This window comes from Notamacropus eugenii, chromosome 4, assembly GCF_028372415.1.
Source record: "Notamacropus eugenii isolate mMacEug1 chromosome 4, mMacEug1.pri_v2, whole genome shotgun sequence".
Classification (NCBI taxonomy): domain Eukaryota; kingdom Metazoa; phylum Chordata; class Mammalia; order Diprotodontia; family Macropodidae; genus Notamacropus; species Notamacropus eugenii.
This window is the reverse complement of record NC_092875.1, coordinates 108,961,054-108,982,702: the sequence shown is the minus strand read 5'-3', so window position 1 is coordinate 108,982,702 and position 21,649 is coordinate 108,961,054. Positions and strand designations below refer to the sequence as shown.

The window sequence follows — 21,649 nt, the reverse complement described above, 5'->3', positions numbered from 1 at the left end:
GGCCTCAGCTGCCATTGCGCCGCTACTGCTTCCCCAACTACAGCCCCAGCCACTGCACAGCCTCCACTGCTGCCATGACCATGTCGGCCCCCTCTCAGGTGCAGCAGAACTACCACCAGGACTTGGAAGCTGCCATCAACTGATAGATCAAATGGGAAATCTACGCCTCCTATGTCTAAATCTCCATGTCTTACTACTTACACCAAGATGATGTAGCATTGAAGAAATTTGTGAAGTACTTCCTCTACCAGTCTCAAGAGGAAAGGGAGCATGCTGAGAAGCTGATGAAACTCCAGAACCAGCTTGGTAGCCCATCTTGCTGCAACACATCAAGAAGTCACACCAAGGTGACTGAAAGGGTGGGCTGAATGCAGTGGTATGTGCTTTGCGCTTGGAAAAAAATGTCAATCAGTCATTACTGGAATTGCACAAGCTGACAAATGACAAGAATGACCCCATGTATGTGATTTCATCGAAACCCACTATGGGACGTACAGGTAAAGTCCATCAAACAACTGGGTGATCAAGTGGCCAACCTGGGCAAAATGGGGGCCCCAGATTCTAGCACAGAGGAATATCTTTTGGACAAGCACACCCTTGGGCACAGTGACAATGAGATCTAAGCCAGCCTGGCTTCCCACACACCTGGGAAATGTGGGCATGACTCTTACTGTCTTTCAGTGCATGCATATTTTGGTTATCTGGCCGTAATTCCTACCAAAAAACTACCACCATATACATCTAAATAAAGTGACTAGGCAATAATAAAAAAAAAAGAAAAACAAGCAAAAAAAATGAAAAACAACCCTAATATCCCCAATCAATGCTTATCTCAGACCTTTCAATATCACCAAAATGATGAAGATCACCCAGGATGACCTGAAGAATCCCATTGCATTTTGGACAGCACTCATTACTAGAAAGCCTTCTCTTTGCTTGGAGCTGAAAACTCTACAATTTATTCCCTAAGGTAAGTGGATTTTGATTCTGAAGACCCTGTTCATATTGCAATCATTTCTGGGAAGGGGTTAATACATGAACACTTGGAGCTTAGTTGAGTTTCTCTGGTTTCTGGTTGTCCCTTAGGGGAATAGGGAAGGCTGTGAATGGGACATAGACCTGGCAAATTTTCATATGATAAGGCTATGTTAAAGCAAGGAGTAGGGTATTTTTCAGTAGATAGAGTGTTGAGCCTGGGATCGGAAGACCTGAGTACAAATTCAGCCTCGGACCCTACCAGCTCTATCACCCTGAAAAATTCACTTAATCTTCATTTTCCTTAATCCACTGGGGTTTGGAAATGGCAAACCACTCCATTATTTTTGCCAAGAAAATTCCATGGACTGTATGGTCCACATGCCCATAGTCAGATACAAGTGAGCAGCACCCAGAAGAGTTATAGCAGAGAACACAAAGAGCTGAGAAAATGTGGGCCCGGGCTCAAGTCTGAGATCTTACACTTACTAGCTGGGTGACCTTTCTGGGCCTTGAGTCTCTAATATTGAAAACTGACAGGTTGAATAAGAGAGCTTAAGAACTCTTACACATTTTACAACTCTAAAATTTCTTTAAATTCTTAACTGAGCAATTGAATACTACATTCCTGCTATGGAATTCTCTTGGTTTTAAGTAGATCTAACAAGGGTAGGTGTCCTGTTTTCTCTTTAGTAGAATATTTCCCTTCCCACCTATGTCTGCAGATTCCCTTGATTCCTTTACCTAAGCTCCCTAGCAGAGGACAGCATTGTCAGGGCATCAGGAATCCTATGCTTTCACCTGCTGAACTCACAATAGTTTGTCCTTGGTGATAAGACAGGTGTCATGTCTAAAGAATTTCTTTTCTTTTCAGCCTCAAAAGAGCCAGGGAACAAGTCATTATCAGGTCTGCATCTCTACTGAATATATGAAAATCTTATCTCTGAAGATTTTTCCACATTTTATGTCTGTTGAGGTATTATCGGTACATTGTGTCAGAGTGAAATATTTCCAGGTTCCTGCAATGGTTTATTATTAAAATGAAAATTCCTAGAAGACAGAAGAGACTTTGGGTGAGAGAGTAGATTACACTTGAAAGAATTTAACATGATGTTGTGGTGGAATGGACTTCAGGGGTTATGGAAGTCAACGCTTATTTGAAAAATGAAGAAATTTTCTCCAAAAAACCAAAAATTTTAATATTTGCAAATGTTTTCCTTCTAACAATCATGTTGAGCTGCTAATGACATTGTCTTCATGCTACAGATGAGAAAATTAAACCTGGGTATTTGAGCCCAAATCCAAGTTCTGCAAACCAATTACTAGGGAAGGATGACTCCAAACCTCAAATACCTTTCTGAATGTCATATGGTACTTTAATAGCTGGAATCTAGAATTCAAGGACAAGCTTCTGATATGCAATCAAGTGTTGTCTCCACTGACCTACCAGACTTCCACTGACAAAGGCTTCCTGGCTGCATTTAGTTTTCATAAATAATATTTGTTTAATTGAACTGAATTGAACTGAGTTCAGCAAATATTTTTCATCATGTCTTCCTTCATTCAACAGGCAGCTGATTCATTTCTATTCTGTGGATGAAAGCTATGCTTGCATTTGTTCTGATCAGTATGTTGATGGATAACATTTGTAGATCTGACCAAGGCCTTTGACACTGTTACTGGTGAGGGATTAAGGAAAGTTAAGTCAAAATTTGATTGCCCAAAGAAGTTCATTAATATTGTATGTCAATTTTGTGATGGCATGTTTGCTCTGGTTCTGGACAATGGACAAAGCTCTCGTGACTTCCTAGTCACCAGTGGAGTGAAACAGGGCTGTCTGCTTCTTCCCATGCTTATTAGCATGATGTTTTCCGCCATGTTGACTAATGCTTTCAATGAGGATTAGCACGACCTCAAGGTCTACTACCGTACTGATGGCAAATTCTTCAATTTGAAAAGACTAAAAGCGAAGACCAAAGTGGAGGGAGTTTTGGAGCATTATTTTCTGTTTTCAGATGATTGTGGACTCAGTGCTGCCTCTGAAGATGAGATGCAACAAAGCATGGATCAATTCTCTGTTGCTTGTGCTAATTTTGGCCTATTAATTAATACCAAAGAAACACAGGTGTTCCATCAGGCACCACCACACTATCTGTACATGAAAGCATCAGTTACAACAAATGGAGGAGTTTTGAAAGCTGTGAATAAGTTCGCTTCTCTTGGTACTGTACTTTCCAAGGATGAACACATTGACAATGAGGTTGATGCACACATTTCTAGAGTTCGCTCAGTGTTCGGGAGGCTCTGAAGAAAAGTTTGGGAGAGAAGAGGTATCAGACTGACTACCACGCTGAAAGTCTACAGAGCCATTGTGATGACCTCATTGTTGTGTGCTTCTGAAACAAGGAAAGTCTACCAGTGCCATGCCAAGAAACTGAATCATTTCCATTGGAATTATCTTAGGAAGATTCTGAGGATCACATGGCAGGATAAGGTAGGAGATACTGGAGTCCTTGCTAGAACTGAATTACCAAGTATTCAAACTATGCTTGAGAGGGTGCAACTCTGATGGGGTGGCCTAGATGTTTGAATGCCAAATGTTAGCTTGCCAAAATGATTATTATATGGAGATTTCACATGGGACAGGAGATCACATGGTGGCCACAGGGAATGATATCAGTACACTCTCAAAAACTGTGGATTTATCTATGCAACATTGGAGACACTGGCACAGGACGGCTCAGCATGGTAGGCCCACATCAGAAAGGGTGCCGTACGCTTTGAGCAAAGCAGGATTGAGGCAGCACAAAGCAAATGCAGGAAACAGAAATTTGGAATATTCACCTCAAATATTCACATGGACTCTCTGAGTCCCACCTGTAGCAGAGCATTGTCAGTTCATATTGGTGTATTCAGCCACAGTCAGACACACTAAAATTCCATTTCATCTTGGAAATTGCATCCAAAAAAACAAAAAAAACCAAAAAACCAAAGTCATAAAAACTAAAAAAGAAAAAACCTTCTTCCAAGAGCATCCTTTTAAAATTCCCCACTTTGAAGAATGTCACTATAAAAAAAGAATCCCTCTTCTAAAGGGATCCTCCTGCTCCACATGGAAAAAGATTCTAGAGAGGCTCTTTGCAGCTAAATACACCTACTCATGCAAGTTTTCCTTTCATATTGACTCCAACAGTGACATTTTCCAGGGCTAGCTATTGTGCTAACAGCCTAACGACTGAATTTTCATCTAGTTTCCTACGTACTAAGTTTTGTCTAGAACAGGTATTTAATCATTGAAACAACATGAGACTTTTCTAAAGCTTTAAAACCAAGAATTGACCTACAGCTAAATATATGGCCTCCAATATCCTGTGATGTTGAAGGGATGCTGAAAGAACCATGAACTCACAATCCATGCTCCTCTTGGCCAGGTAAATGATTTCAAACTTTTATTTTTCCAGAGTTGCAGAATCAATATTGGAAGGAAAACCCCAGGTTCCCTTGAAATAATTCATATAACTCATCAACAAAGAGACTCTTCAACAATACTCCCAATGGACCAGAAGAGTAGGGAAAGGGAGTCTCTGAGGTTTCCTACTTCCACAGTGCTTATACAGAACCCACTCCTCCATTTTTCCCCACAGGTGCCCTTACCTACCTGTTCACCTACACCTCCAATAACCAACACTTCCTCCCTCCTCCCTTTGATTCAGCAGAAGCAGCTCACCTGCCCCGAGCTCCTGGATCCTGGCTTCAGCTGCCATAGCTGCCTCTACAACTTCCCCAACTTCAGCCCCAGCCACTGCACAGCCTCCACTGCTGCCATGACAACAATCGGCCTCCTCTCAGGTGCAGTAGAACTACCACCAGGACTTGCAAGCTGCCATCAACTGCTACATCAAACGGGAACTCTATGCCTCCCATGTCTATCTCTCCATGTCTTACTACTTACACCAAGATGATGTATCATTGAAGAACTTTGTGAAGTACTTCCTCTACCAGTCTCAGGAGGAAAGGGAGCATGCTGAGAAGCTGATGAAACTCCAGAACCAGCTTGGCAGCCCCATCTTCCTGCAACACATCAAGAAGTCACACCAAGGTGACTGAAAGAGTAGGCTGAATGCAGTGGAATGTCCTCTGTACTTGGAAAAAAATGTCAGTCAGTCATTACTGGAATTGTACAAGTTAACAAATGACAAGAATGACCCCATTTATGTGATTTCATCTAAACCCACTATTTGGACGAACAGATAATGTCCATCACACAACTGGGTGATCACGTAGCCAACCTGGGCAAAATGACAGCCCCAGATTCTATCACAGAGGAATATCTTTTTGACAAGCACATCCTTGGGGACAGTGACAATGAGAGCTCAGCCAACTTGGCTTCCCCCACATCTGGGAACTGTGTGCATGACCCTTCCTATCTTTCAGTGCACGTATATTTTGGTTATCTAGCCATAAGTTGTACCAAAAAATTACCACATTTACATCTCAATGAAGTGACTAGTTACTCATCCAAAAAAAAAAAAAACCAAATATCAAGCCAATATCCCTAATCGATGCTTATCTGAAACCTTTAAAAATCACCACAATAATGATCACCCAGGATGACCTCAGGAATCTCATTGCATTTTGGACAGCCCTCATTATTAGAAAGTCTTCTCTTTGCATGGAGCTGAAAACTCTACAATTTATTCCCTGAGGTAAGGGGATTTTCTTTCTGAAGACCCTGTTCTTATGCAATCATGTCTGGGGAAGGGGTGAATAGATGAACACTTGGAGCTTAGTTGATTTTCTCTAGTTTCTGGTTGTCCCTTAGGGGAATAGGGAAGGCCATGAATGGGATATATACCTGGTCAATTATCCTATGATAAGGCTGTATCAAATCAGGGAGTAGGGCATCTATCAGTACATAGAGAGTTGAGTCTGGGATCAGAAGACCTGAGTACAAATTCAACCTCAGGCCCTACCAACTCTATCACCCTGGGCAATTCACTTAACCTCCAGTTTCCTTAATCTACTGGGGTTTGGAAATGGCAAACCACTCCATTATTTTTGCCAAGAAAACCCCAAAGACTGTATGGTCCACATGGCCACAGTCAGACACAAGTGAACAATAGCAAGAAGAGGTAGAGCAGAGAACACAAGGAGCTGAGAAAGTGTGGGCCCAGGCTCACGTCTGAGATCTTACACTTACCCTCTAGGTGACCTTTCTGGGCCTTGAGTCTTTAATATTCAAAATTGACAGGTTGAATAAGAGATCTTAAGGATTCTTTCACATTTTACAAGTCTAAAATTTCTTACACTTCTTAACTGAGCAATTAAATACTACAGTTCTGCTGTGGAATTCTCTTGGTTTTAAATAGATCTAACAATGGTAGGTGTCCTGTTTTCTCTTTAGTAGAATATTTCCCATGCCACCTGTGTCTGTAGATTCCCTTGATACCCTTACTTAAGCTACCTACCAGAGGACAGCATTTTCAGGGCATTAGGAATACTATGCTTTCACCTGCTGAACTCATAATAGTTTGTGCTTGGTGACAAGACAAGTATCATGACTTAAGAATTTCTTTTCTTTTCAGCCTCAAAAGAATCAGGGGACATGTCATTATCAGCTCTGAATCTCTGCTGAATATATAAAAATCTTGTCTCTGAAGATTTATCCACATTTTATATCTATTGAGATATTGTTGGTACGTTGTGTCAGAGTGAAATATTTCCAGGTTCCTGCAGAGGTCAATTATGAAAATAAAAATTCCTAGAAGCCAGAAGAGACCTTGGGTGAGAGAACAGATTACACTTGAAAGAAATTTAACACCATAGTGTGGTGGTATGGACATTAAGGGTTATCTCAGTCAACTCTTATTTGAAAAATGAAGAAATTTTCTACAAAAAAAACATAAATTTTAATATTTGCAAACTTTGTCCTCCTAACAATCATGTTGAGCTTCCAATGTCATTGTCTTCATGCTGCAGAAGATGAGAAAATTAAACCTGGGTATTTGAGCCCAAATCTAAATTCTGCAAACCAGCTCCTAGGGAAGAATGACTCCAACCCTCAAAGTGGAGAAATGTCTTTCTGAATGTCACATGGTACTTTAACAGCTGGGATCCAGAATTCAAGGACAGGCTTCAGCTATGCAATCAAATGTTCTCTCCACTGACCTACACAGACTTCCATTGACAAAGGCATCCTGGCTACATTGAGGTTGCATGATTGATATTTCTTAAATTGAACTGAATTGAACTGAGTTGAGCAAATACTCTTCATCATGTCTTGTTTCATTCAACAGGCAGCTGATTCATTTCTATTCTGTTGATGAAAATTATGCTTCCATTTGTTCTGATGAGTATGTTGATGGATACCATTTGTAGATATGACCAATGCCTTTGACACTGTTACTGGCGAGGGATTAAGGAAAGTTATGTCAAAATTTGATTGCCCAAAGAAGTTCATCAATATTTTATATCAATTTCACCATGGCATGTTTTCCTTGCTTCTGGACAATGGGCAAAGCTCTCAGGACTTCCCACTCACCGGTGGAGTGAAACAGGGCTGTATACTTGTTCCCATGCTTATTAGCATGATGTTTTCAACCATGTTGACTAATGTTTTCAATGAGGATGAGCATAACCTCAAGGTCTACAACTGTACTGATGACAAGTTCTTCAATTTGAAAAGGCTACAAGCCAAGAACAAAGTGGAAGGAGTGTTGGAGCATAATTTTCAGTTTGCAGATGATTGTGTACTCGATGCAGCCTCTGAAGGTGAGATGCAACAAAACACGGATCAATTCTCTGTTGCTTGTGCTAATTTTGGCCTAATAATTGATACCAAAAAACACAGGTGCTCCATCAGCCACCTCCACACTATTTGTAAGTGAAACCATTGGTTACAACAATTGGAGAAGTTTTGAAAGCTGTGAGTAAGTTCACTTATCTTGGTAGTGTACTTTCCAGGGATGAACACATTGACAATGAGGTGGATGCGCACATTGACAGAGCTAGCTCAGTGTTTGGAAGGCTCTGAAGAAAAGTTTGGGAAAGAAGAGGTATCAGACTGACGACCAAACTTAAACTCTACAAAGGCATTGTGATGACCTCATTGTTGTGTCCTTGTGAAACAAGGAAAGTCTACCAGTGCCTTGTCAAGAAACTGAATCGCTTCCATTGGAACTATCTTAGGAAGATTCTGAGGATCACCTGGTAGGATAGGTTAGGAGACACTTAAGTCCTTGCTAGAATTCAATTACCAAGTATTCAAACTATGCTTGAGAAGGTGCAACTCTGATGGGCTGGCCAAGATGTTTGAATGCATAACGTTGACTTGCCAAAAAGACTTTTTTATGGAGAATTTGCAAGGGGCAGGAGATCGCATGGTGGCCTGAAGGAATGATGCCAGGACACTCTCAAGAACTTTGGATTTGACTGTGCAACATTGGAGACACTGGAAGAGGACGACTCAGCATGGCATGCCCACATCAGAAAGGGTGCTGTGCACTTTGAGCAAAGCAGGCTAGAGACAGCACAAAGCAAACACAGGATGCGGAAATTTGGAATATTTACCCCAAATATTCACATGGACTCTCTGTGCCCCACCTGTGGTAGAGCATTCTGAGCTCATATTGGTGTGATCAGCACAGTCAGACACATTGAAATTCCACTTTATCTTGGAAATTCCATCCAGAAACAAAAACGAACAAAAACCCCCCAAAAACAAAGAAACATAAATAAAACAAATAAACAAAAACCTTCCAAGAGATCCTTGTAAAAATCCCCACTTCCAAGAATGTCACTCTAAGACAAGAATCCCTCCAAAAGCATCCTCCTGCTCCACACGGAAACAAATTCCAGAGAAGCTCTTTGCAACTAAATACACCTACTCCTGCAAGTTTTGCTTTCATATGAACTCCGACAATGACATTTTCCAAGGCGAGCTCTTGTGCTAACAGCCTAACAACTGAATTTTTATCTAGCTGCCTAAGTACTAAGTTTTGTCTAGAACAGGTATTTAATCATACAAACAACACTGGCCTTTTCTAAAGCTTTAAAACCAAGAATTGACCTACAGCTAAAGACATGGCCACCAATATCCTGTGATGTTGAAGGGATGCTGAAAGAATCCCAAACTCACAATCCATGCTCCTCTTTGCCAGCTAAATGATTTCAACCTTTTATTTTTCCGTAGTCACAGAAGCAATATTGGAAGGAAAACCCCAAGTTCCTCTGAAATACTTCATACAACTCATCAACAAAGAAACTCTTCAACAATACTCCCAACCGACCAGAAGAGCAGGGAAAGGGAGTCTCTGAGGTTTCCTATATCAACAGTGCTTATACAGAACCCACTGCTCCATTTCTATCCAGAGCTGCCATTACCCACTTGTCCACCTACACCTCCACTGACCAACACTTAGTCCATCCTCCCTTCCATGCAGCAGAAGCAGCTCAGCCACCCCCAGCCCCTGGTCCCTGGCTTCAGCTGCCTTTGCTACCTCCACCACCTGCTCAACTTCAGCCCCAGCCACTACACAGCCTCCACCCCTGCCATGACCACATTGGCCCATTCTCAGATGAGGCAGAACTACCACCAGGATTTGGAGGCCACCATCAAACACTATATCAAACAGGAGCTCTACTATTCCTATGTCTAACTCTCCATGTCTTACTACTTTGACCAAGATGATGTAGCGCTGAAGAACTTTGCAAAGTATTTCCTCTACCAGTCCCAGTAGGGGAAACTCCAGAACCAGCTTGGCAGCCCCATCTTTCTGCAAGACATCAAGAAGCCACACCAAGGTGACTGGGAGAGTGGGCTGAAAGTAATGGAGTGTGCTCTGCACTTGGAAAAAAATCTCAGTCAGTCATTACTGAAATTGCACAAGCTAACAACTGACAAGAATGACCCTCATTCATGTGATTTCATTGCAATCCACTACTTGGGAGAACAGGTAAAGTCCATCACACAACTGGGTGATCCCGTAAACAACCCGGGCAAAATGGGGGCCCCAGATTCTGGCATGGAGGAATGTCTTTTTGACAAGCACAGCCCTGGAGACAGTGACAATGAGAGCTAAGTCATACCTGGCTTCCCCCAGACCTGGGAACTGTGGGCATGACTCTTACTGTATTTCAGTTCATGCATGTGTTGGTTATCTGGCCAGAATTTGTACCAAAAAACTACCACCATTTACATCTCAATAAGGTGACTAGTTACTAATGGAACAAGAAAAAAAAAAAAGAAAAAGAAAAAGAAAAACAAGCCAATATCCCCAATCAATGCTTATCACAAATCTTTAAAAATCACCACAATGATAAAGATCACCCAAGATGACCTGGAGAATCTCACTGCATTTTGGACAGCCCTCATTATTAGAAAGACTTCTCTTTGCATGGAGCTGAAAACTCTCCAATTTATTCCTTAAGGTAAGTGGATTTTGTTTCTGGAGCACCCTGTTCATATGCAATCATGTTTGGGGAAGGAGTGAATACATTAACATTTGGAGCTTAATTGATTTCTCTGGTTTCTGCTTGTCCCCTAGGGGGACAGGGAAGGCTGTGAATGGGATATAGACCTGGTCAATTTTCATATGATAAGGCTAAATTAAAGCAGGGAGTAGGGGATCTATCAGGAGATAGAGTGTTGAGCCTGGGATCAGAAGACCTGAGTACAAATTCAGCCTCAGACCCTACCACCTCTATCAACCTGGGCAATTCATTTAACCACCATTTGCCTTAATTCACTGGGGTTAGGAAACAACAAACCACTCCATTGCCTTTGCCAAGAAAACCTCATGGACTGTATGTTCCACATGGCCACAGTCAGACACAAGTGAAAAATACCAAGAAGAGGTATAGCAAAAATTACAAAGAGGTGAGAAGGAGTGGGCTCAGGCTCAAGTTTGGGATCTTACAGTTACTGCCTGGGTGAACTTTCTCGGCCTTGAGCCTTTAATATTCAAAATTGGCAGGTTGAATAAGAGATCTTAAGGACTCTTTCACATTTTACAAGTCTAAAATTTCTTTCACTTCTTAACTGAGCAATTAAATATTACATTCCTGCTATAGAACTCTCGTGGCTTTAAGTAGATCTACAATGGTAGGTGTCACGTTTTCCCTTTAGTAGAATATTTCCCATGCCACCTGTGTCTGCAGATTCCCTTGATTCCCTTATTGAATCTCCCTAGCAGAGGAGAGCATTGTCAGAGCATTAGGAATCCTGTGCTTACACCTGCTAAAATCACAATAGTTTGTCCTTGGTGATAAGGCAGGTATCATATCTTAAGAATTTCTTTTCTTTTCAGACTCTAAAGAGCCAGGGGACATGTCATTATCAAGTCTGAATCTCTGCTGAATACATGAAAATCTTGTCTCTGAAGATTTATCCACATTTTGTATCTATTGAGATATAATCGGTACATTGTGTCAGAGTGAAATATTTCCAGGTTCTTGCAATGGTTGATTGAAAAAATAAAAAATACTAGAAGCCAGAAGAGACCTTGGGTGAGAGAAGAGACTACACATGAAAGAAATTTAACACCACAGTGTGGTGGAATGGACTTTAGTGGTTACCTAAGCCAACCTTATTTCAAAAATGCAGAAATTTTCTCCAAAACACCATAAATTTTAATATTTGAAAATTTGTCCTCTCAACAATCATGTTGAGCTGCTAATGCTGTCGTCTTCATGCTACAGATAAGAAAATTAAAGCTTGGTATGTGAACCCAAATCCAAGTTCTGCAAACTGGCTCCTAGGGAAGGATGACTCCAATCCTCAAAGTGGAGAAATGTCTTTCTGAATGTCACATGGTGCTTTAATAGCAGGGATCCAGAATTCAAGCACAGGCTTCTGATATGCAATCAGATGTTCTCTCCATTGACCTACACAAACTTTCATTGACAAAGGCTTCCTGGCTTCATTTAGTTTGCATAGTTAATATTTGTTTAATTGAACTAAATTGAACTGAGTTCAGCAAATATTCTTCATCATGTCTTGCTTCATTCAAAAGGCACCTGATGCATTTCTATTCTGTGGATGAAAACTATGCTTGCATTTGTTATGATGAGTATGTTGATGGATACCATTTGTAAATCTGAACAAGGCCTTTGACACTGTTACTGGTGAGGCTTATGGAAAGTTATGTCAAAATTTGATTGCCCAAAGAAGTTCATCAATATTGTATGTCAATTTCACGATGGCACATTTGCCCTGGTTCTGGACAATGGACAAAGCTCTCGTGACTTCCCAGTCACTATTGGAGTGAAACAGGGCTGTGTGTTTGTGCCAATGATTATTAACAGGATGTTGTCAGCCATATTGACTAATGCTTTCAGTGAGGATGAGCATGGCATCAAGGTCAACTACCATACTGATGGTAAGTTCTTCAATTTGAAAAGGCTGCAAGACAAGACCAACGTGGAGGGAGTGTTGATGCATGATTTTCTGTTTTCAGATGATTGTGCACACAATGCAGCCTTTGAAGCTGAGATGCAACAAAGCATGGATCAATTCTCTGTTGCCTGTGCTAATTTTGGCCTAATAATTCATACCAAGGAAACACAGGTGCTCCATCAGCCACCACCACACTATCTGTACATGGAACTATAAGTTATAACAAATGGAGAACTTTTGAAAGCTGTGAATAAGTTCACTTATCTTGGTAGTGTACTTTCAGGGATGAACACATTGACAATGAGGTTGATGCACACACTGACAGAGCTTGCTCAGTGTTTGGAAGGCTCTGAAGAAAAATTTGGGAGAGAAGAGGTATCAGACGCACTACCAAATTGAAAGTCTGCAGAGCTATTGCGCTGACCTCATTGTGGCGTGCTTGTGAAACATGAACAGTTTACCAATACTATGCCAAGAAACTGAATTGCTTCCATTGTAACTGTCTTAGGAAGATTCTGAGGATCACCTGGCAGAATAAGGTAGCAGACATTGAAGACCTTCCTTGAGCTGAGCTGCCAAATATTCAAACTATGCTTCCGAGGGTGCAACTGTGAAGAGCTGGCCAAGATGTGTGAATGCAAAATGTTAGCTTCCCAAAAATACTATATTATGGAGAATTCTCATGGGGCAGGAGATCAAATGGTGGCCAGAAGAAATGATACCAGAACACTCTCAAGAACTTTAGATTTGACTGTGCAACATTGGAAACACTGGAAGAGGACCACTCAGCATGGCATGCCCACATCAGAAAGTGTGCTGTGCACTTTGAGCAAAGGAGGTAGAGACAGCACAAACCAAACACAGGATTCAAAAATTTGGAATGTTTACCCCAAATATTCACATGGACTCTCTGTGCCCCACCTGTGGTAGAGCATTTGGAGCTCATATTGGTGTGATCAGCCACAGTCAGACACACTGAAATTTCACTTTATCTGGAAAATTACATCCAGAAACAAAAAAAAACGAAAACAAATACCCAAAAACAAAGACACATAAACAAACAAACAAAAACCTTCCAAGAGATCCTTGTAAAAATCCCCACTTCCAAGAAAGTCACTCTAAGATAAGAATCCCTCCTCCAAAAGCATCCTCCTGCTCCACACGGAAACACATTCCAGAGAAGCTCTTTGCAACTAAATACACCTACTCATGCAAGTTTTGCTGTCATATGAACTCCAACAGTGACATTTTCCAGGTCTAGCTATTGTGCTAACAGCCTAACAATTGAATTTAATCTACTTTCCTAAGTGCTAAGTTTTATCTAGAACAGGCATTTAATCATAGCAACAACAATGGCCTTTTCTAAAGCTTTAAAATCAAGAATTGACCTACACCTACATACATGGCTGCCAATACATGTGATGTTGAAGGGATGCTGAAAGAACCCTGAACTCACAATCATGCTCCTTTTGAACAGCTAAACGATTTCAACCTTTTATTTTTGCCAAGTCACAGAATCAATATTGGAAGGAAAACCCAAAGTTTCTTTGAAATAATTCATATAATTCATCAACAAAGAGACTCTTCAACAATACACCCAATCGACCAGAAGAGCAGGGAAAGGGAGTCTCTGAGGTTTCCTCCTTCCACAGTGCTTATACAGAACCCACTCCTCGATTTCTTCCCAGAGCTGCCCTTACGTACCTGTCCACCTACACCTCCACTAACCAACACTTCGTTCCCTCCTCCCTTTGATGCAGCAGAAGCAGCTCAGCCACCCCCACCTCCTGGCCCCTGGCCTCAGCTGCCATCGCTGCCTCTACCACTTCCCCAACTTCAACCCCACCCACTGCACAGCCTCCACTGCTGCCATGACCACATCAGCCCCCTATCAGGTGCAGCAGAACTACCACCAGGACTTGGAAGCTGCCATCAACTGCTAGATCAAAAGGGAACTCTATGCCTCCCATGTCTAACTCTCCATGTCTTACTACTTACACCAAGATGAAGTAGCATTGAAGAACTTTGGGAACTACTTCCCCTACCAGTCTCAGGAGGAAAGACAGCATGCTGAGAAGCTGATGAAACTCCGGAACCAGCTTGGCAGCCCCATCTTCCTGCAAGATATGAAGAAGCCACACCAAGGTGACTGAAAGAGTGGGTTGAATGCAGTGGAATACGCTCTGCACTTGGAAAAAAATGTCAATCACTCATTACTGGAATTGCACAAGCTGACAAATGACAAGAATGACCCCATTTATGTGATTTCATCTAAACCCACTATTTGGACGAACAGGTAAAGTCCATCAGACAACTGGGTGATCACATAGCCAACCTTTGCAAAATGGGCACCCCAGATTCTAGCACAGAGGATTATCTTTTTGACAAGCACACCCTTGGGCACAGTGACAATGAGAGCTAAGCCAACTTGGCTTCCCCACATCTGGGAACTGTGTGCATGACCATTCCTATCTTTCAGTGCACGTATATTTTGGTTATCTGGCCATAAGTTTTACCCAAAAATTACCACCATTTACATCTCAATAAAGCGACTAGTTACACATCCAAAAAAAAAATGAATATAAAGCCAATATCCCCAATCGATGATTATCTTAAACCTTTGAAGATCACCACCATGATGAAGATCACCTAGGATGACCTGAGGAATCTCATTGCATTTTGGACAGCCCTCATTATTAGAAAATCTTCTCTTTGTATGGAGCTGAAAACTATAAAATTTATTCCCAAGGTAAGGGGATTTTCTTTCTGAAGACCCTGTTCTTATGCAATCATGTGTGGGGAAGATTTGAATACATGAACACTTGGACCTTATTTGATTTTCTCTGGTTTCTAGTTGTCCCTTAGGGGAATTGGGAAGGCTGTGAATGGGATATAGACCTGGTCAATTTTCATATGATAAGGCTATGTCAAAGCAGGGAGTAGTGTATCTATCAGTACATAGAGTGTTGAGCCTGGGATCGGAAGACCTGAGTACAAATTCAGCCCCAGACCCTACCAGCTCTATCACCCTGGGCAATTCACTTAACCTCCATTTTCCTCAATCCACTGGGGTTTGGAAATGGCAAACCAATCCATTATCTTTGCCAAGAAAACCCCATGGATTGTGTGGTCCACATGGCCACAGCCAGATACAAGTGAACAATACCAAGAAGACGTATAGCAGAAACCACAAAGAGCTGAGAAGGAGTGAGCCTTGGCTCAAGTCTGGGATCTTACACTTACTAGCTGGCTGACCTTTCTGGGCCTTGAGTCTTTAATATTCAAAATTGGCAGGTTGAATAAGATATCTTACAGACTCTTTCACATTTTACAAGTCTAAAATTTCTTATAACTCTTAACTAAGCAATTGAATACTCGAGTTCTGGAATGGAATTCTCTTTGCTTTAAGTAGATCTGCAATATTAGGGGTCACATTTTTTCTTTAGCAGAATATTTCCCATGCCACCTGTGTCTGCAGATTCCCTTGATTCCCTTATTGAATCTCCCTAGCAGAGGAGAGCATTGTCAGAACATTAGGAATCCTATGCTTACACCTGCTAAAATCACAATAGTTTGTCCTTGGTGAGAAGACAGGTGTCATGTCTTAAGAATTTGTTTTCTTTTCAGCCTCAGAAGAGGCAGGGAGCACATCATTATCGGATCTGAATTTCTGCTGAATATATGAAAATCTTGTCTCTGAAGATTTATCCACATTTTATGTCTATTGAGGTATTATCGGTACATTGTTTCATAGTGAAATATTTCCAGGTCCCTGAAATGGTTGATTATAAAAATAAAAAAGACTAGAAGCTAGGAGAGACCTTGGGTGAGAAAAGAGATTACACCTGAAAGACATTTAACACCATATTGAGGTGGAATGGACTTTAGGGGTTATCTAAGTCAACCCTTATTTGAAAAATGAAGACATTTTCTCCAAAAAGCCATCAATTTTAATATTTGCAAACTTTTTCCTGCCAGCTATCATGTTGAGCTTCTAATATCATTGTCTTTCATGCTATATATGAGAAAATTAAACCTCAATATTTGAGCCCAAACCCAAGTTGCGCAATCTAGCTCCTAGGGAAGGATGTCTCCAACCCCCAAAGTAGAGAAATACCCTTCTGAGTGTCACATGAGACTTGCCCAGGATCACACAGAGTAACTGGCAGAGCAGGTATTTGAATGAGTCTCTTTAGGTCCCAAGTCCAGTCTTCTTTCTGCTTTAATACTTTTTTGGGGCCTTAGTTTAATCATCTGTAAACTGGAAGTCATAATTTCTGCCTTACATTTTTCACAAGGCAGTTATGAATAAGCCATTTTTATAAACTGTAGAGAGATATATAGCATGTGAACTTTGCTTTTATAGCTTTTAATATTCCTGTGCTGTAGCATCTAATCCCTCTCAATTTTCCCCCTTTCCTAATCCTCGTCTATAACTTCCAAATACCCAGATTCCTGCTTAAGGACTCATCTGAGTGGAAAACATGGAGGACAGAAGCAAAGCTAAAACCTTGAAGGCTATTCAGAAGCCTCATGCTGAAGGGTTATACTTGCTTTGCTTCACCTAAGAAGACAGAACTAAAAACAACTGAAAGAAATTGCAAACAGGCAGATTGAGGAGAAATATTAGGGAAATTTGAGTGGAAATTTAAGTGAAATGAGTAACCTCCTTGGGTTATAACAATTTCCCTGTCAATGGAAGCATTTAAGTAGAAATGGGATGACCACTTACTGGGGAATCTATAGAGGAAACAGAATAGGCTGCTCAGGGGTAGAGTGGTGTAGGCTACCTCTGTGATGACATTCAATGTAAGGGTCTATTGTTCCAAGAATGGAGAGCCCCTGTCCCTAAGTCACTGGTCATATGGCAGAGGAGATACTCAACCAATCAACATTCCTTCCGTACCTATCATGCACTTTACACAGTGCTCAACTCTGAGCATAAAAAGGAAAAAATAGAAAGAGTCCTGCCATCAAGGAGCACACATAGACAAATAAGAATTTACAATACAAAGCATCATATGCCATGGGTCAAATGAGTGGCAAAGACAGTGTTTCCAGCAGGGTAGCAACTTAGCAAAGCCTAGCAGAATTGTTTTCAGGTGATCAAAGAGAGGAGAGATCCCTTTCAGCTGAGATCATCAGAGAAGTCTTCATGGAAGAAGTAAAATTGGAGTTGGATCTGGTATAAAAGTATCATGTTTGTTTCAGTTGAATGACAAGGGTAGAAGCCAGGTAGCAAAAGGTGAAAAGTAAGGATCGGACTTGGAAAGTTTCATTGGGGAAAATCTTCGTGGATGAGATTTGAATTGACTTTTGAAAAATGGATAGGATTTAGAAATGCAAAGATTTGGGGGAACTGGAAAAGAAAGTTTTGCAAGTGAAAAAAATGCAGAGTGGAGAAAGTACAAGACAAAGCTCAGTGAATAAATTTGGCTAAACCAAAGGCTATATGTAAGAGAGAAAGAAGCCTGGAATGGTTCAGAGATGAGAACTGATAATCAGGATCTGATCAAAGAACTCACATATGAAGGGCAGCTTAGGCTACCAGGGGAAATACTTACAATACGATGAATAATTATAGTTTGCATTCCTGTAACTCTTTCAAGAGAGGACAGATAGAGAGATAAACGATACATACATACATCCTGTGCCAAGTGCTAGTGATACAAATACAATTAAAAAGAAAGCGTGTGCCTTCAAGGGGCTTCCATTCCAGCCTGTGAAGAGAATATATAAAAGCAAGCTGGGAAGTGGAGGAGGAGAAAGTACATGCTGGTTGGTGGGGAAGGCTTTATAGTTACAATGTACGTTGGCACTTATCATTTTCATCTGCGCCTAGTAGTAACTGTGAATCTCTATCTGATATACAGGGAAGCCTTGAGACATGACTATGTCCAAATAGGGCAAATGCCAGTCCTATCCCACCTTGAAATTCAATAAATTCAGTTAATTATTTATTCAGTACCTATTGTGTAAAGATAACTATACTTGGTTCTAGCACACATACAAATTGGGAAAGACCAGTATGTTGAGTAAGGGAGGTGTTCATTCTGTCTTCCTCCACACGAGTCATAATACAGCTGGTTGATTGTGCCTAGTTCTCTGCATCGCATAACACAAAGACCTCAGATCAGTTGGGTCATGTCCAGAGAAATGTGACTAGGATGGTAAGGGAACTGAAAGCCTTACTACATGACTGGCTAAAGGAATTGGAGATGTTTAGACTGCAGAAAAGAAGACCAAATTAGATGAAGAAACAGGGATCTTCAAATCTATTAAGGGCTGTCATGCAGAAGAGAAATCAAAGTTTTCTTTTACTTGCCCCTAGAAGGCAAAACTAGGACTACTGAGTAGAATTCATAAGGAAGAATACATTGGAAAAACATAAAAGTTTCCTAAATGTGAGTGTCATGCTTAAGTGGACTAAGCTGCTTTGTGAGTTAGTGTGGGAGTTCTCCATGAGTGGGAGCTTTCAAGCACAGACTGTCTGCTCACCTGTTAAAGTAGCTATAGATGAGAGCTTTGCTTTAGGCAGGGGCTAGACAAGACTATCTCCAAAGTGTCTTCCAACTCCTCAGGGAGTTTGTAATCCAGCAGGGGATTCCATTTCCACACATTATATAATACAAAATTATGCTTAAAGAAGCATTCTAATTAACAAATTTCTTTGTAAGAGTTGATGAAGTAGAAAGAGTGCTCAACTTCAAATCTGAGAAGATCCGAGTTTGAATCCAGGTACTGCCAGTTACTTTCTAGCAACAGGCAAGTCATGTAGCTGTCTGAGATTCAGTTTCCTTATCTTTAAAATGGGGGTGATAATATCATACTCCCTGTGTCCCAAGGCTATTGTAAAGAAAGGCTTGGTAAAAGATAAAGTTTTACTATATACTCAAGAATTATTCTTGGTGACAAGGATCTAACATTTTGACCTGTCCATGGTTTTCCCTTTGCTTCCTTAGGTAGAGGGCAGAATCTGTGTGAGAAGCTTCTGTGCTCCTGTGATCAGTGTATGGCTGCTGAGTGTATGGCTGCTGCAGACTTCAATGAGAGTCACAGGTTCTGGAGTAGATCCAGGTGCCAGGAGAATGGAACACTGTGTGAAGACAGTCACCATGAATGGCCTTTGCCTCCCACTGGTTTAGAAACCAGGAGCTTAAGCTCTGAAGAAAACAGCAATGAAGAGTCTGTTCCTTCCCTCACAGGGAGTTTCAGAAGAAAGAAGAGATTCTTGGGAAAGCCATTTGACAATGCTGTTTCCAGGCCAGCCCACGGACAATTATTTGTTTCTTTCATCAGTGAAAAACACCATAAACAGGTCATCTAGATCTATATTATTCCAAATTTAAACTCTCTAAAGCCTAGGATGGCTCACCTGTTGAATCATAATAATGACTCTTCTACATTTCCCCCCACAGGTGTGATGGGAAAATTGATTGAGAAAGTAAAGAAGATGCTTTGAAAGTTAGAATTCCTACACACACATGAGGCCTCATTATTACCAGACTTCTTAGAATCCAAGATCAGAGGGGTCTGGATGTACCTCTTTGTCTGATTTGTACTGAATGTATTGTATCATGGAAATTAAATAAAAATTCAAATTCATTTCCCCACTTTAGATGACGATGCACCAGTGGTGCTGGGGGTATATATGGGAGAATGGCTGAGGGAATCACTACCTGAACACTTAGTGTTTGAATACTATTCCTAGGAAAGCTGAGCAATGATAAACCTAAAGTTAGCAGTTCAGGTAAAGGAAGTTCTAGTTAAGTTAGGTATCACTTACTTTCAGGCAAGTAGGTAGCACAATGAATAGAGTGTTGGGTCTGAAGTCAGGATCTCATCTTCCTGAGTTCAAATCTGGCCTTAGACACTTATTGTGTGACCCTGACTAAGTCACTTAACCCAGTTTGCCTCAGGTTCCTCATGTGTAAAATGAACTGGAGAAGGAAATGGCACAGCATTCTCACATCTTTGCCAAGAAAACTCTAAATATGGTCATGAAGTGTCAGACACAAATGAAAAACAACTGAACAATAAAAAAAAAACAACCCACTTCTACATTAGCACCCATGTGACTGGGTAACTAGTAATTCCCCAGTCATAGAGATAGAAATGTAATGTGGTGCAATGAGAGGAACTGAGCTGGGAGGCAGAAGACTTACCTCATGGTGCAGTCACTGAGCAAATTGCTTTCCCTTCCTGGTCCCTCATTGCTTCTTCTGGAAAATGAGGGAATTCGACTCTTTTCTAGCTCTAACAATATATAACAAATTCTACTCAATTTGACTTAAATTCACCACCTGCTCTTGAGAGCTTTCTTTTATGGGATTGTATGTGAGGAGCACAGTTCAGTCAGTGCAACAAAAGACACGTCTTAAACAAAGTACATTCTCAACAACACTTTGAAAAGAAATCTGACACTACATATGACTGTTTTTTTGTTTTAGAGACGATTCAGGCTTTCAGAGACTTTGTGTAATTAAAAATATGCTTTTATTTCACAACTTAAAGCCTACAAACTTTAGGTAAGAAAATTTTTAACCTCATATATCTCAGAGTGGAAAAAATATTTATATAATCAGAAAATACAATACTCAGAATTAGAAGAAACTTCAGAGTTCATGTAGTCGAACTCATCCCTACTTTATTCATGGGTCTCTGTATGTTTGGTGTTCATCCAAAATCTGCTCCAACATTCTTCATGATGGAGATCTTGTTACTTCTTAAAGCAACCTTGTTGGACCCTTGTCTTATGATGAACAAAAACGTGCACCTTCCCCTTCAGTGACCCCACTAATTCTCCATTCTAAGCCAAGGCATGCCATGAAGTATAACTTTAAATAACTTCCGGTACAACCCACTCTAAGGCAACCAATCTGAACACTATTATTTTACCGTGCTGTCTCCTCTCCCAAAATACCTCCCCCACCTCAAGAAGTGCAGGACTCAAATACTACATAGAATTCTATTTCATTAGATAAATGCTTTGTCAGTCTACTACATTACAAAAACCCATTGTCCCTTTTCCCTCTAAAGGAGAATAGTTTTTAAATTAGTCCTTTATATTTAATGGAAACATTCTTTCCCAAGAATAGGTTTTGAAAGATATCGAAGGGATGTGTATACAGCATAAGCTTTTCAGGCATCTGATAGTGGTCAGAGAATGACCAAGGCTGGAAAGGATAGGGGAGGCTTGAGGTGTTGAAGATCTATGAGTTGATAATTTATGAAATTATGAAATGGGTGCAAGCATGTCCAGCGTTTTGGGTACTTGCC

At 40.8% G+C, this 21,649-nt stretch overlaps 2 pseudogenes; both read left to right on the top strand.

Moving 5' to 3' along the window:
- The window catches only part of LOC140502304 (protein RCC2 pseudogene), a 36,466-nt pseudogene that overhangs the window by 6,877 nt on the left and 7,940 nt on the right, over nucleotides 1-21,649 (top strand).
- LOC140500458 (ferritin heavy chain-like) lies at nucleotides 75-19,975 on the top strand (annotated as a pseudogene).